This window comes from Adelges cooleyi, unplaced genomic scaffold (assembly GCF_023614345.1).
Source record: "Adelges cooleyi isolate 19-005CV unplaced genomic scaffold, UGA_ACOO_1.1 ACOO_flye_CR_arks_rails_tigmint_CR_PRNA_30, whole genome shotgun sequence".
NCBI lineage: Eukaryota > Metazoa > Arthropoda > Insecta > Hemiptera > Adelgidae > Adelges > Adelges cooleyi.
In genome coordinates this window covers 6,343,368-6,357,943 of record NW_026095971.1, presented here as the reverse complement: position 1 = coordinate 6,357,943, position 14,576 = coordinate 6,343,368, and the positions used below count along the sequence as shown (strand labels likewise).

At 38.0% G+C, this 14,576-nt stretch overlaps 1 protein-coding gene across 1 annotated transcript in view; it reads right to left on the bottom strand.

Moving 5' to 3' along the window:
* LOC126837936 (autophagy-related protein 16-1) overlaps positions 1-14,576 on the bottom strand; it is a 118,851-nt gene that overhangs the window by 69,259 nt on the left and 35,016 nt on the right. The gene's annotated exons all lie outside the window — the stretch shown is intronic.

The following is a 14,576-nucleotide window of genomic DNA, read 5'->3' as shown; positions in this document are numbered from 1 at the left end:
TGCTTTAACACGTAACCGCAATTAAAACCCGTGTTGTCTTTTCCATAGAGGATTTTCTGAAATATCTACAACATATAATGCGCCGTTTAGATCAAATATGGCGACGATGACGGTATAGCGGCAAGCTTTTTTTTCATCTAAACAAGAAAAGATACAAATATATAGTTGCTCCTCATGGTACGATACCGCCATGTGGTCGACATATTCCGAGGAAAAAGCAATTTCTCGTTACACGTGTCTCCGAAAACCTACACGAGTATGGTTTTATATAGAACATATACATAGGTATACACGCCGACAGTATCTATATTAAATCAATGGTAATCTAGTTTCCCGCAAAAAGTCACTCGACCAGTTCTAATCAAACTTTAAGTACACACATCGCCCACGCGCAGTTTTTCTGAATATAATTTTTTTCATTGTCCGGCGGGTTGGATTTTTTTAAATATATTATCCAATGATAGCGCTCTCACATATTATATATACATTATTGCAAAGAGTATTATTAATTTTGGTTTAATAATAGTAATTTGTTAGTAATAATAGTAATGTGAAGGTATTGCTTCTTTAAAGAGAGAGAGAGCCAAGGTTCCCTGGAAAATGGTTTTTAATTTCTCGTGTATTTAATTAGAACTTTTAAAACATCAAACGCTTATGGCACACAATTTCTATCACTTAAAATAACGGCGCTGTACACACTCGAGTCGGTAAGAAAGTGATACCTGTCCGATCAATTAGTAATAAAATAAATAAACCTGAAATAATTCAGCTTTATTTTTATTGCTCAATACCCAAATTTAATACTCGTGAATGTATTATACTGATCACGTCACGTATTCACATGCATTTTTCTGAATACCAGTCATAATAGAAAATACTAAAAAAATAACGGCGATAAAATAACACTAATAACAAACGGCCGTTAGCACTGATTACAATAAAAATGTAAGGGTCGTTAAAACACAGAAACTATAGGCTAAACTATACTTAAATTGTGGTATCGGTAATGCACAAACAGCTATAAGTCCGCTGAATATTTAAGCAAACATTTAAGTTAATGACATAATGAAGCCACATAATAAATAATTGGCTCATCTCATTCGATATACTCGACGACGCAGTCATTCTGGATTTCTGGGACACGATGTATACTATATTATATCGCATTATACGGTATTACTATTGCGGTGCATAATTATGATCCATTGTGTGTGTCTATTGAAAAATCAACCGATCAAAATTATTATTTTTCTTCGGGGCCTGCATAAGTCTTGAAAAAACTTACAACTATCTATTTTTTTCCATTAATGTTAATAATTTTCAGTTATAATAAATAATATCGCGCTTTAGATTGTGAACACTGAAACAACTTGTTCTGCGATAGTGTACTATCTACATCGAACAAATCTCAATGTTTTAATGCACGTTTTCTTTTCTTGATTGTTTTCTTTTTTTAATTCATAATCCAATATATTTCACAAAACACTGCAAAAGGTCACGGTCGTGACGAGTTTTCTCTCTGGTATATGCTGCTTCCGGGGCGCGCGAATATCTGCTATAGTAATTACACAATGCCATTTGGGACGCCGACAAGTAGGACACACGGCTGACACATCCCGCGTAGTGTGGTGGTGGTTGACGGCTGTAAAAGAAGAAGAAGTAATAATGAAAAAAATCGCGCCGTGTCTCCATTATAACAACAATACACGGATTCTGCGAGCGAATACGTGCAGCACCGTGTTCGCGAAGACCACCGCGCAGGTGTGTAAAACACTTTACAATATTATGATTATCTTTTTGTCGAAAATTACCGTCGAAGTTATGTCAACCGGCGACTACGGCGAGGCGATCAGACACGGCAAAACTCTGACAAAACTTGTCTAGGAAAAAATATGTTATAGTACTCGCGGTCCCGTAGCAACTATAGCACCGCAGGACGGTTCATCTGGTGGTCTCAAATTCACACGCCATATTTTGTTTTATTAATCGTTTCTGACGTAACAACTATTAAACAAGTCGTTTATATATAATTGTCGCACCTAACTACATTATATATATGTATATAGTTACATTTAAATATATCGCGAAACCAGTCTAAATATACGTGGAAAAATATATTCCTAAAACGGGTACCTACGTATAATGAATATATATATATAATATATACCACAAAATGTTTGATATGCACAACGATACAGTTACGGACAAGAGCGAAACCCGTTCCCCTGTCCGTGATCGCCGCTATGGCAGCAACGACAGTCGACAACACTAAGGTCTCTCCGTAGCCCGTAGAGGGACATGGCGTGGTGTGATCATTATGTCAACGGTTGTGTATAACGTTTTATTTAAAAGAAAAAAAAAAGGGAAAAAACTCGTTCTCCGTCCTCGTCGACAATGGGTTCGACCGGTGCGCGCGCGTGTAATCTTGTACGTTAATCGATTCTTGGGAAAAGTCGTCCGGGAGTGGGGAGGGGGCGAAGAAAAAAAAATAAAGATCATTCGGTGGCCCGAACAAAATATAATAAACACTACTGGCAGAAAAGTTACCGGGACAAACGGAGTGCGGGCGACATAAATTAATGACATTTGAAAAACTTACACGAACAAACAGCGGTGGTGCTGGCCGTTTATGTCTCCGACTATTTTATCGAACACTCACGACAAACTTATTCGATCGTGTACGGTGGCAATAAGTTATAAACGCTTATCGTTTCTTCCTTCCTATGTGTGCCTACACATACATATTATGCTCCAGCAACTCTTGGAGCTTTCGACGTCTTCTAGAAACCGCGTGATTTACCGATTTAGATGAAAATCAATAAGAGTTCGTCGCACTGCTGTGTTTGTGTGGGGAACAACAGTTGCTGGAGCCCGGATTATAGTCCAGAGTTGGCATGTTATTGACACACACGGACGTGCGCAGACTTCCACCAAGTTCCGGTCGAACCCAAAACTATGAAATAAGCCCCGATGACCAGCACCGACTACGCGTTACATATTTTATTTCAACTAAAATTTTAAACTTCCTGCACATCACGATGGCTACATCGGATTAGTGATGCCAATTATATGAGAGACCAGTCCGATATGGGTTCAATACAATTCATAGAGTATCCATGCCCACCAGTCCCGTTGATGGATACGCGGCCCATTAAATTTAAGTTTTAATGTTTCTCGTGTGAAAAAATACATTTTTAAGTTCTATGGTGTGAGCCGAGTAGGTATTATTTTTTAAAGTGATCTGTTGATTTTTTATGTTTGTATCTAGACCGGTGATATATTTTAAAATTCGTACATGAAGGGTAATTTTTTGGGCCAAATAAAAAAATTCATCCCTTACTCATAAAAATAAAATACCTAAAAAAGTATACATATTTTTCAACTTAAGATTGCCGCACATTATGACTTTTTTAAAAAAAGTCTAGTTGGTTCCAAATTTGTATGAAATATTTTTCACATATGGCACATTTATAAACATATAAACGGTAACAAAACATAAATCCTTTCTACTAGATTGAATTTTTTTATTATTTCTTTTATTCGAGTATAGTTTTGGACTTAAAGTCTGAAAATTAGATATAAAGAAAATCTAGCGTGAAACTATAGATATATGATTTTCATGAAAATCTGTTGTCATACTTTTTATAAAAATAAAAAAAAGAGGGGAAAGTACACTTTGACCGTAGTAAATTTCTAGGTTGCTATGAATCAACAGTCGATAGGTATGTAAACTCAATTTATGTCGTCGATTTATACACTAACTCTTGGTAACAACTACAGTCGATCAACCATTAACCCTAATCGTATCTATTCTAATAATAAAAATACTATTTTTAAAACATTTTTGCCTTCACAATGCTTTTATCAAAATGTAACATTTCTACTATCTACATATTCGCATCAAAGCGTTTATTTGAAAGTGATTTGATAAATTTTATTTATAATAGTTATTGAAAATCTGTGATCTCCCCAATATGCTTCGACCACTGAGCTGTTTGTTCCTATTCTTATAAAATGTACTTTGTTTTATTCTTAGTACTATAACATACATAAGCACACTCTCATGACAAATAAAATTACACCGATTTGGTCTTTGTCAACTTTACTGCAACGGCAGTCATGCAGCAATGCAGTTTACGTACATGCAATTGAGGCAATAATGATATTTCAAATGTCGGTCATCTTGACCGTTTGTATCGCGAAGGTCTAATTAAGCAGAACGAACAAAATTCGTGATTCGGTTTAATACAATACGAAAATAATATTAAGAAGTACACGATTAGTGTAAATGCAGCTCACACTATGCGAATGTACTAGAGAACACGGAGAGTAATCTAGGTTTGTCTATTAACTCGGATAGTACCTTGACAATCAAAGAAAAATTATCCGGGACGTTTGGGAAAACGACGAGTAGTCAACCATACCTATCTGCGCGTGGGAGACCACTAGGTAGATGCTTTGCATTCCTATATTATACCCACAGAATTATAAATCGTACAGAAAAAAAAACAGTGTTCTCTAATTAACCGGGTCACATTAGGTAATTGAATGAGAGCAAAAGGAATTACAAAGACGTCGTATAACAACTCCTACGAAATAAACTAGTACCATTTAAGTGGTGAGAACTAAAAGTTTATATTCATGAAATTATACAAAAGAACGAAATACTAAAAACTGTTCTTATGATACGCATTTTGCTGTTTTTTCTCAATAACTTGATTAAAGAACCTGCGAAAAGTCATAAGGCTATAATTATTGTTAGTTGACATACATTTTATGATCAAAAACTCATTTTGAAGAAAAAAATAATTACCGCCTAAACCCTTTTTTTATGATCTGCGTCTCTTAAATTATATTCATGTTTAAAACTTTCGTGTTAAGTATAAATAATTAAAACGCAAAGAACTCAATAAATAACTACACTAGCGCGGTTTAATAATCACATTCCGGCAGATTGCGAAAAATTCCTGTTGTTTGTAACGAGCTCTACACTGCACCGGGGCTGAAATCGCATTCTTCATGCAACATTTATAATAACGATACAACTCTAACTGTAAGCAGGAAACATTAATAATGAATGGCTAGGCGACAGACAATGGTGTAATGTTGTAATAGTCTCAACAACGACGGTATCAGTGCAAAAACATGCTCCCGGACGTTTCAATGAGCATACTACCCGGTATACGATAGATAATAATTAAAATGCGACAAGAAAAATGTCGCCTCCGACAACAAATTGTAGCGAGCTGTGAAAGAAAGCCACGAAGAATTTATTAAAAATTATTACGCGCTAAGTTATTATTAGCTCGAAAGACTTGATAGCAAAAAGTGACAACGAAAAAAAAGAATTAAAATACTTAGAAAATCCAAGCTATTTTCTCTCCACGGTGAACGGTCCGTTTAATGTAATCGCATAATAAATAATGTAACATTGTTTACTACGCCTTAGGTCTGAGTGGATAAATCCGCTGTATTCGTAAGTCTACCAGGTCAATGTTTAACATCTTAATGACCATGACTCGGCGGGAGTAGCCACACCGGCGTTTGTCGCGTTCTCAGCTCGATGAACCACTTAAAAACGTTTAAAAAAAACTTCCAAATTACCGTCAAAAAACTATATTGCTTCACATGCGAAAAAAAAATAATCAAAAACAATTTTGTGTCTAGTATCGTGAATTGGACAGAAAAAAATGCACGTTGAATTTATGATTAAAGTTATAGGAAAAAATATAAATAGTCGCCGTAGATTCGCTTGTACCTAAGGATTAAAATAATATGTAATACCTATTTATTTATGTTGATAGGATTCAGATCGAGTTATAAGTAACTTAAATAGGTTATTTATGTTACTCGTTATTAAAAGTTTCAACCGTCAGCATAGACCTGCATAATATTATATTCTGCAATTTTCGTAGTTAAATATTAGTCCTATTAAAACAAATAATACTCATTCCTGAGCCTCCATTCTCCAATATTAATGAATTGGATAAATTAGCACACATATAAGTATTATATCGAATTTAAAATTATAGATAAAATGCTTATGAATTATGATCTTTAATTACGGCAGTAATTAACAGTACATTACGCGGTAGGTATACGTGCGTTTAGTGTCCCGAGTTTTAATATATTGCAGTGAAAAAAAATCCATAAATGCCCGGGGGTAACCCGTCAAATAGTCATGGAAACTTTTCAGACTTTGTAACTTGGACCGGTGCGGCGTGCAAGGTAAACCGCCTACAATGAAAAAACCAAGCGCTAAAAACACTTTCTTTGGCGTTAATTTAATAAACACAAAAATGTCGTATTCGGTTATTTTCGTGTGCTGTCTTTTAAGGAATTTTTATTTGCCTTTCCGTCTGCCGTTGTTCTTCCCACGAATGAGATTTACCCGACCAGAACTCGAGGATATAAATAACTCGCCCGTTCTACAGCAATATTAAATACGCCCGTTGTCTGCGCACCACGGCAATTAATAACATAAGTCTAATGCAGGTGGGTAAGCATAACGCCTGGTCCCCGGCTTAGAAAAGATACGACATGTAAATCAAAATAATGATCGATCTAAGATTTGTTTTTACTTGAATAACCTTGCATCTCGGTACAACCGACGTTTAGTGACACGAAGATCATGAACCGAATTTACAGCGTCATCGTCGTGTGATAGAAACATCAGATAGACGTGCGGCTGTTTTGGAAATTAAAAAAAAAAACCTCGACAGTGACAATCTAATAGGTAAATAATGCAAAATAATCCGGAAACTTAATCTAAAAATGGAAAAAACGACACTTCCACGAGTCGGTATTTGAAAAATAAACAAAATACCTTACGAAGGATCGTAGTACACGAGTCACGCGATCGCATGGTTATGAGTACAACGACAACGCGAATGCAGTTATTGCGTTTTCAAGAAATTATATGCGGGGGACACGTCGTATCGAGGTGTCAATCAACTAAGAAATAACCTTTATGCGACAGTCGAGTGGGCGGTATAAGAAATATTTTGATGCACTACATCTTTACAGTTATTGTTATTTGTTTCTCGGTAAGCTTCCTAGATAAAACACGAAATGAGAAATCCAATGTTCACTTGCAATATTACTCGGTAGGTAGAAAACGTTTTAAAAAAATAGGCCTAGGCACATTGTATACAAATAATGGAAACCAGAAATTTCTGTTAGAGGTCTTAAAAGTTCATAATATGGTACACGTAATGATTTGGCATTATGATTTTTCAATTATTATCGTCCCTGTAAAATGTCAAGCTCCGACATCTGCGCACTCTGCCTTTGATATTAAAAGTCTCGCGAGCCTTTCCGTACAACTCATAAATACTTCTAGTCACTTTTATCATTTCAACCCCTGTTTTGAAACACAGTACAATAATTGCACATACTTCGTAAATCCTATCAAAGGCAAAAAGATAGTTCGAGTTGCGAGTTGCGAGTTCCGATTGTCGTTTTTGCAATAATTTGCACATCTTTGAGACCGCGCGGTCAAAAAGGTCTGGCGAGAAAAATGTCCATCGCGTTTACTGTTATCTCTGTATAGATATTTATCGGTTATCGATTTTTTCCCCTGCGCCAGGTGAATAATATGTATAAGGACGTGCGACTTGATCGCACGTACGCGCTCATTGAGAACGTCCAGCGGCCGGCAGTGTCAAAGGTCAACGATCCGCTCACGTTTTCCGTTTTTACACGAAAAATACTTTTCAATGTCGCGGCGACGTAAAAGCACCGCAATCATTCGAAAACGTTCAACAAGCATTATTATCCGACGAGAAATTCCATTTGCACTGGTAATAGTAATTTCAGGGCATTACTTTACCGACGGTCGCCTTCTGTCGGTCTACGGTCGATCAGAGCGAGTTCAGAAAAAAAATACACTTCTACCGGTGTTTTTCGAGAACCAGTATGACAGCCGATTTTCGACTATTAATTATGATAACTATTATTATTATCACCGAAGAAATAATAACATATACTTAATGGCGTATTATCGTTATTATATGCACGCCGCTAAAATCGTATAATAACTCGTTGTACACGCGCATTGGGTATTTTTTTTTTTAATTTCATTATGATAATTTCAGTTATTGTTCTTTTAGTAGTGGAACACGAATTCGAAAGGCACTACACACGCGCTTTACCAGCGATAGTATACGTATACTAGACGGGCGGCAGTCCAAGAAAAGATGAGTCGCGCCGGTCGTGTTTGTTTTTTTTTTTTGTGAAGATTTAACACGTTCAATTTGGAGGCGGTATTAAAAACGGATTATTTCATTCAATAGTCCATAAAATGTACTTAGGTAACGGGTCGGAGTCGTTTCGGCGAATAACGATGACGGCGATAACCGTGAAGCATGAACCTAACCAGACGGATCTTTTTAAATATGTTTACTGAAATAAAAATGCGCGTTGTTTACACTAGACGGCGTCGGTATAATTTACATTACAAAAGTGAATAAAAACGTTTACTTTTTTTTGCCCGTCGCGTCCAGTGGAAAACTCCGGTAAATTATCTAACGCAATAGTTTTAAATTGCACTCGGGACATAAATCAAAGCTGGGCGTTCACTACTACGTTTAAGACGGATGGTTCGCCTACCTCGGACAGCAAAAGAAGAATTACCGTATCGCGTGTGGATGCACTTGATAGGTATTAGCATAGATTACAATTCATGCTGAATAGTGTTATAGGATAATTCCAGTGTATTTCACAAAACGTGTGGTGCTGCCTTAGCACCTCTGCTCGGTTACAGCGCCGCTACGACGACCAAGACCATTTGGTATTAACGGATACCCACGTCCAAGTTGGCAGTCCAGCGTCGTCGTCGAGTGTGTCTTCCGGCTATTGTTTCGTTGACCGCGATTTTTTTATTTTTAACTCATCCGTGCAAGTGAATCGACCCATTTTTTTTTGCTTCCTTTTTCGACCATTTTAGATAATATGCATTTTACGAAATCTGAATATACGCTATAGCGTGGCGCACGACGACGTGGGAGAAACGGTCAGCACTCACGTGCAACCCAACACAACAATACAATTTAAAAAGAAAACAACCATTTCAAAGGCCAATTCATTTAAACACTTTCAAGTATTTTAATTGCTCGTCTTTTACTCTGGTGAATGGTCACTGAGCTGTCTATTATCTTATATTATCCTCGTGGTTTACTTCAACGGCTAATATAAGGCATTTTTCGTTCAAATCAATATGACCGCTAGTGAATTTCCCATTACGCTTCATTCGTACTTATACGCTGGGTCACAAATCGAGTACTCGAGTCCAGTATATATGGTTCGTCGTTGGAGTTTGGTCGGCATTTTCTTATGAAGTCATCGCTTTGTTTGAAGAGCGCATAATGGAATCTTATCATTAGGCTATAGATAGAGCTGCTAGATAATAGTAATAGCGGTTTACGCTCGCACCTTACAACAATAAGAACGGATAAATTATAATGCGTGCGTCTTTTGTACTCTAGGAAATATCCAATTATCGTACTTAAACTATAAAACGTTTTCGTTTGCGCCAACACGAGCCGCGGGCACCACGGTCCACGGCCGTACAGCGAGGACACGTTTTCGACCGCCCCCGCCAACACCGAAAGAGCTTTTTAGCACCTTGGAGGTCAAGTCGGACCGTGGGCAACACCGAGGTTATCTATCGCGGTTCATATGCGTTCCACCGATGCGGAATCGTTTCGGTACGGAAATGCCTGTGGTCGGGTCCACGCGCGCCAAATCCATAGAAGACGTAGAGGATCGCGGTCTTACCGACCGAAAACAGAGCAAGCCTTTGGGCGACGATTCAAAACGCTAGAAGGGGTCTTTGAATCTATATATATCATACTATACATGTACACACACAATGTGGTATGGCCGTCGCCACCGGGCAATATATTTTACCGGAATCCGCTTTACGGTAAAGTACGGGTTTCGCCCATTGTGTGTGTGTGTTGAACGCAAACAATCATAAAGTCATATCTAAAAAAAGACAACGCCATATGGCTTGAAAGTGCAGTGGAAAACCACGTCGTAAAAGGATATCTATTGACGGTCATGAGCGCGTCGACCGTCCGATTGGCGCTGGCGATATCGGCAGAGCCGCAAAAGCGTTTTGGTCTTTTCTCTCTTGCCTCTTTGTCGCCGTCACTTGGGTTTTTCCATTGGACCGTCTCCTCTATTTAATAGAGCCTACATTAAATCACCGATCGAACACAAAGGTCGGCTAATTGGAGATATAAATCCGTGTCCGCGCGTTCCACGGGAAAATGCAATGCGAACACACATGCTATTATAATAATATACAAGTTTGAAATAAAAAAAAATAAATAAAAAAGGCGTCGTCCAGTGATTCTCTACCTCGCACCATTGTCACCTAAACTCCAATGAATACGTAATGGGATCTCATTGTATGAACACACATTCTTCACTTATGGGTCAGTAGTAGTAGCACAGTATAGTAAGGCAGTAGTGTTGTGTGTGTATGTCGCCGCCGCTTGTAATTATCATACGAGCAGAGGATTATTAAGCGCGTCCTAGATCCCATAAGCCCGGCAGACCCATATTTATCGGATTGCATGTGCATACAAATCTACTACGGCATTTCCTAGAAACCTGAAAATATATAACTACCGGTCAATCCATCCATGTCACAATCATTATTTCAAGCGATACTATTACTGAACAAACATATACTGAATAGCGACTGTTGAATGTAGGTACTTAATATGTATAATACTATTATACATTATTTTTTCTACGGTAGTATACTAAATAAAGTTGCATCCTAAGTTGTCAAGAGATAAGAAATAAAGGTCACCGGAGTCAATTCAGATAGTATTTTGGAGACAGATAGTACATATTTTTTACGGCTACCTGGGAGATATGGGAGGCAACTGATCGAGCGATTTTGTCCCGCTAAACAAAGACGGCGGTCGGGTGGAAAATAGGCGTGACAAAAAGGATTTTACTTTTAACTGTCGTTTTGGTTTCATCGTCGAATGATGCAGTAAAAACTTGAACACTCGATCAATATTGTTAGCGCCTCGACAAGAATACCATTGGCGTGTATTTATGATTTATACATTTTTTTTTTTTCGAGAAAAAAAAACCCATGGACTAATCCACGGCGGTAGAGAAAGATAAAGGCATTAACCGACTAGGAATATTGTTTACAAAGTGTAAAAGATAAAAACCCTAAAGGGTAAACCTAAAAAATACAAAATTCTTATTTATCCCAAATTCACTCGGTCAGGTACCGGCCCATTCACCAGTCGTCTAAACAAAAGGGTATTGAGCGCAGGATTTGTTTGTTTAGGCGCTATACATGATATTTATACATTAACGCGAGTACGTTTGTGAGTGTGTATAATAGTAATGATAATAACACGGCCGGGGTGGGCAACACGATTCACGTTAAGTGTTCCCTGGGATCGTATTACATGCGCACACATATTATACACGTCCAAAACAATCGTCTAACGGTTGATGACGTGCACCTACTCTCAATATACACATTAAAATATATATACTTATATTAAAAACCGATTTAATGTATTAAAAATGTGTCGAAACAACAATAATTGTCAGTACTCGAACATGCACTCCTAAAGACAATGCGCCGGGTGTCATTGATAAGTAACGGATCTCTTGGGAAAAACGAGTTGGACTCTTTTGTCCTATTACATACACACACACACACACACACATAGTTCTGCAGATACACATGTGGAACATAGGTAAACTGTATTTTTTTTTTTTTTTTTAAGTGCATGATACACGTTTTTGTTCTAATTCATCGACGTCGGATATGGATTTTATCAATACCCCGGATTTTCCATTGGCGAACTAATATGCAGATGATAGGCTCTAATAAAAGTTGTATTATATCTGCATTTTCCATCCTCTAAGCACCGTGTTGTTTGTTTATCATATTCGACAAGAAAAAAATGTTTCTCCACGATTTGGTATGCTGACCGTCGGCCAATTGGAAAACAAAAACAATTCTTCGACTCGCGGTAATTACTGTCGTTTGTGTATGCATCCAAACATCACGATACACCTATATCTTGAGAAAAAATGCACATTCAAACGGTTTGACCTAAATGCAAACGACCGTCTCTGCCTATATACATACATACTATATATATATATATATATATATATATATATATATATAATGATGTCGATTACACTAATAACTCACGATATAAAGTATTCAGCTAAAGCCATGTCAAGAGTAATACACTATTTTAGGCTGTTCATAATTAATACCGGTACAGTATACAAGGTGATCCACTTATCGTGACCACTCAATATCTCATAGGGTTTAATAAAATATAAAAACAATTTTTTTCATATTGTTTTTATACATTGTGATCTCAATTTTTCACAATTTTATTTTTGTTTTTACCCCCTCCTAGCTTAGTTTTTTTGATAGCAACTTTTGAAACTTAAATGGTAACGTATACATTTTATTAACTTTTAAAATTGAGAATGATGTACTAAAAATGTTAACCAGTTTCGGATAACTATTTTTGACGTTACTGTCCTGTGGGTGCACAGATCGACAGAGTAATAGGTGTCGTCTGTTGTGTGTCGTGTGACTTGGCGAGTAAAAAACAAACGCTCGTAACATTCGGAAACACTTCCCGTACGCGGGCGACTACCTCGAAAGCTAGGTTTTTTAAGGACGTTTAATCATTAACAAACGTTTGTTTGGCGAACAATTAAATTACCAACGAACAAATATACATCGGATGCTGTCCATAAAAGACACACATTGTGGGCGAGGTGCGCCGCCGACGTATCCCGTGGGATTTCCCATACGCCGACCAAAATTGAAGCACTTCCGGGTGACATGAATTTACAAGGGTCGTGTCCAATGTATTTTGTCCCGATGACTCCCGGTCAGAGATCCACTAGGCGAAAAAAAAAATAACGCGAAGTATTTAAAAACACCTGTTTACACGTCAGGCGATGTGCAACAGTCATAACACAACACTAATCATTATTATAATTTATAAGCCGCGCACCGCGTACCGGTGAAAATGATAATATTAGAACTCGGAATCATGGGCGGGCCCGGTACATATATTTATTCAATTGTCACGACCTTCGGAGGTCTCGACCTCATCTGCCGCTCATTGATACAATATTATATAATATAGATACCTAGTGTTATGATTATGCGAGACAGTAATAGTAATTATTGATCCGGAACGCACCCTGTGGTCGTCGTCGGTCGAATATAGGCATATAAAAATTTCACATCGCCGAAAGTGTGTTTTTCGTTGACCTTTACTACGTTTGGACCACGACCGTACGTATACAAGCCGGGCATTCAACCGTGCAACCGTGATTTAGACGCGACTATCGTCAATGAAGTCGTCGATACTTTTAATCACACTATATAGGCTAATGCAACGACTGGAACCGGTCGCAAAGGCGAAGGTGCGTTGAATACACACAGGTAAACAAATTGCACGTTAATTGTGTTACACACATGTGCGTGCAATTATTATCATTATACGGACGGACGACAGGACGAGTGCGGGTCGTTTCCCACACCTTTGTACGACCGGGGTCAGTAGCCCCCGATTGCGGTCTTATTCTGGTGGCATCTCATTTGGTAAAAAACGCACACCTCCCAACATCAAAACTAAAAAACGAATTGCAGCGGCTCGGCCTCGTCTTTCTTATGACGCAACCTAGCTTGGAAAATATTAAAGCTACAATTAAAGCTAATTAATGTATATTATACTACTATCGTCTGCGCCATAAATATGAAAGGTTTAGAAGGAAATGGAGGAATTCCCTTGGTAACAAGAATAATACCATCAGATCGTTCAATTACTAAATCAATCCCCACCCCTTTTGTTGCGTTAAAGTTACCAACCACGGAACATATAAGTAAACAATAGCAGGGTAATATGAAATTTGTTTTACTAAACTGTCAGAGGTGGCGCTAGACTAGGGTATGGAAGAGCAAGTGCCATTGAAATTTTAGAGTCCAGGATTTAAAAAAAAACAGTTAGACGATCCATTTGGAGAAATGTCGATAACATTACCTAGTAGTTTTTACACAACTTTAACCATTATCACAGAGATAATCATATTTGTTTGAACTGTATACGAATCTGAGACTCAAAATTGCGTTCAATCCGATTCTCTGTCTTTTAGGCGATTAATAATTCGCTAAAATTCCATTAGCTGGTCCATACAGTGTCTTTACATAATCGTAATCCTATGCCGTTTATAAGTTTCTGTTTTACACATAGGTACTTAGTGTTAAGATAATAGCATTATGATGATACGATGTACCCACACCGATGCAGGTACGGGTGCCGGTCAGACGAGTTGCACTGTTACATTACGCTACTGCCGCCTCGGTCGTTCCACGCGGAAGCGTTTCTGCAGGTCGTGACGTCAGAAGATAGTACGGTCGGAAGTACACATAGCGGCCACCACCGCCGCTAAGCCGGAACGCTTGGAAGGGGGTCCGGGATGGACCGGGCCGGTCGCCGACCAACGGTGTCTGCGGCAATCAGGTCTTCAATAGTCCGTTGCCT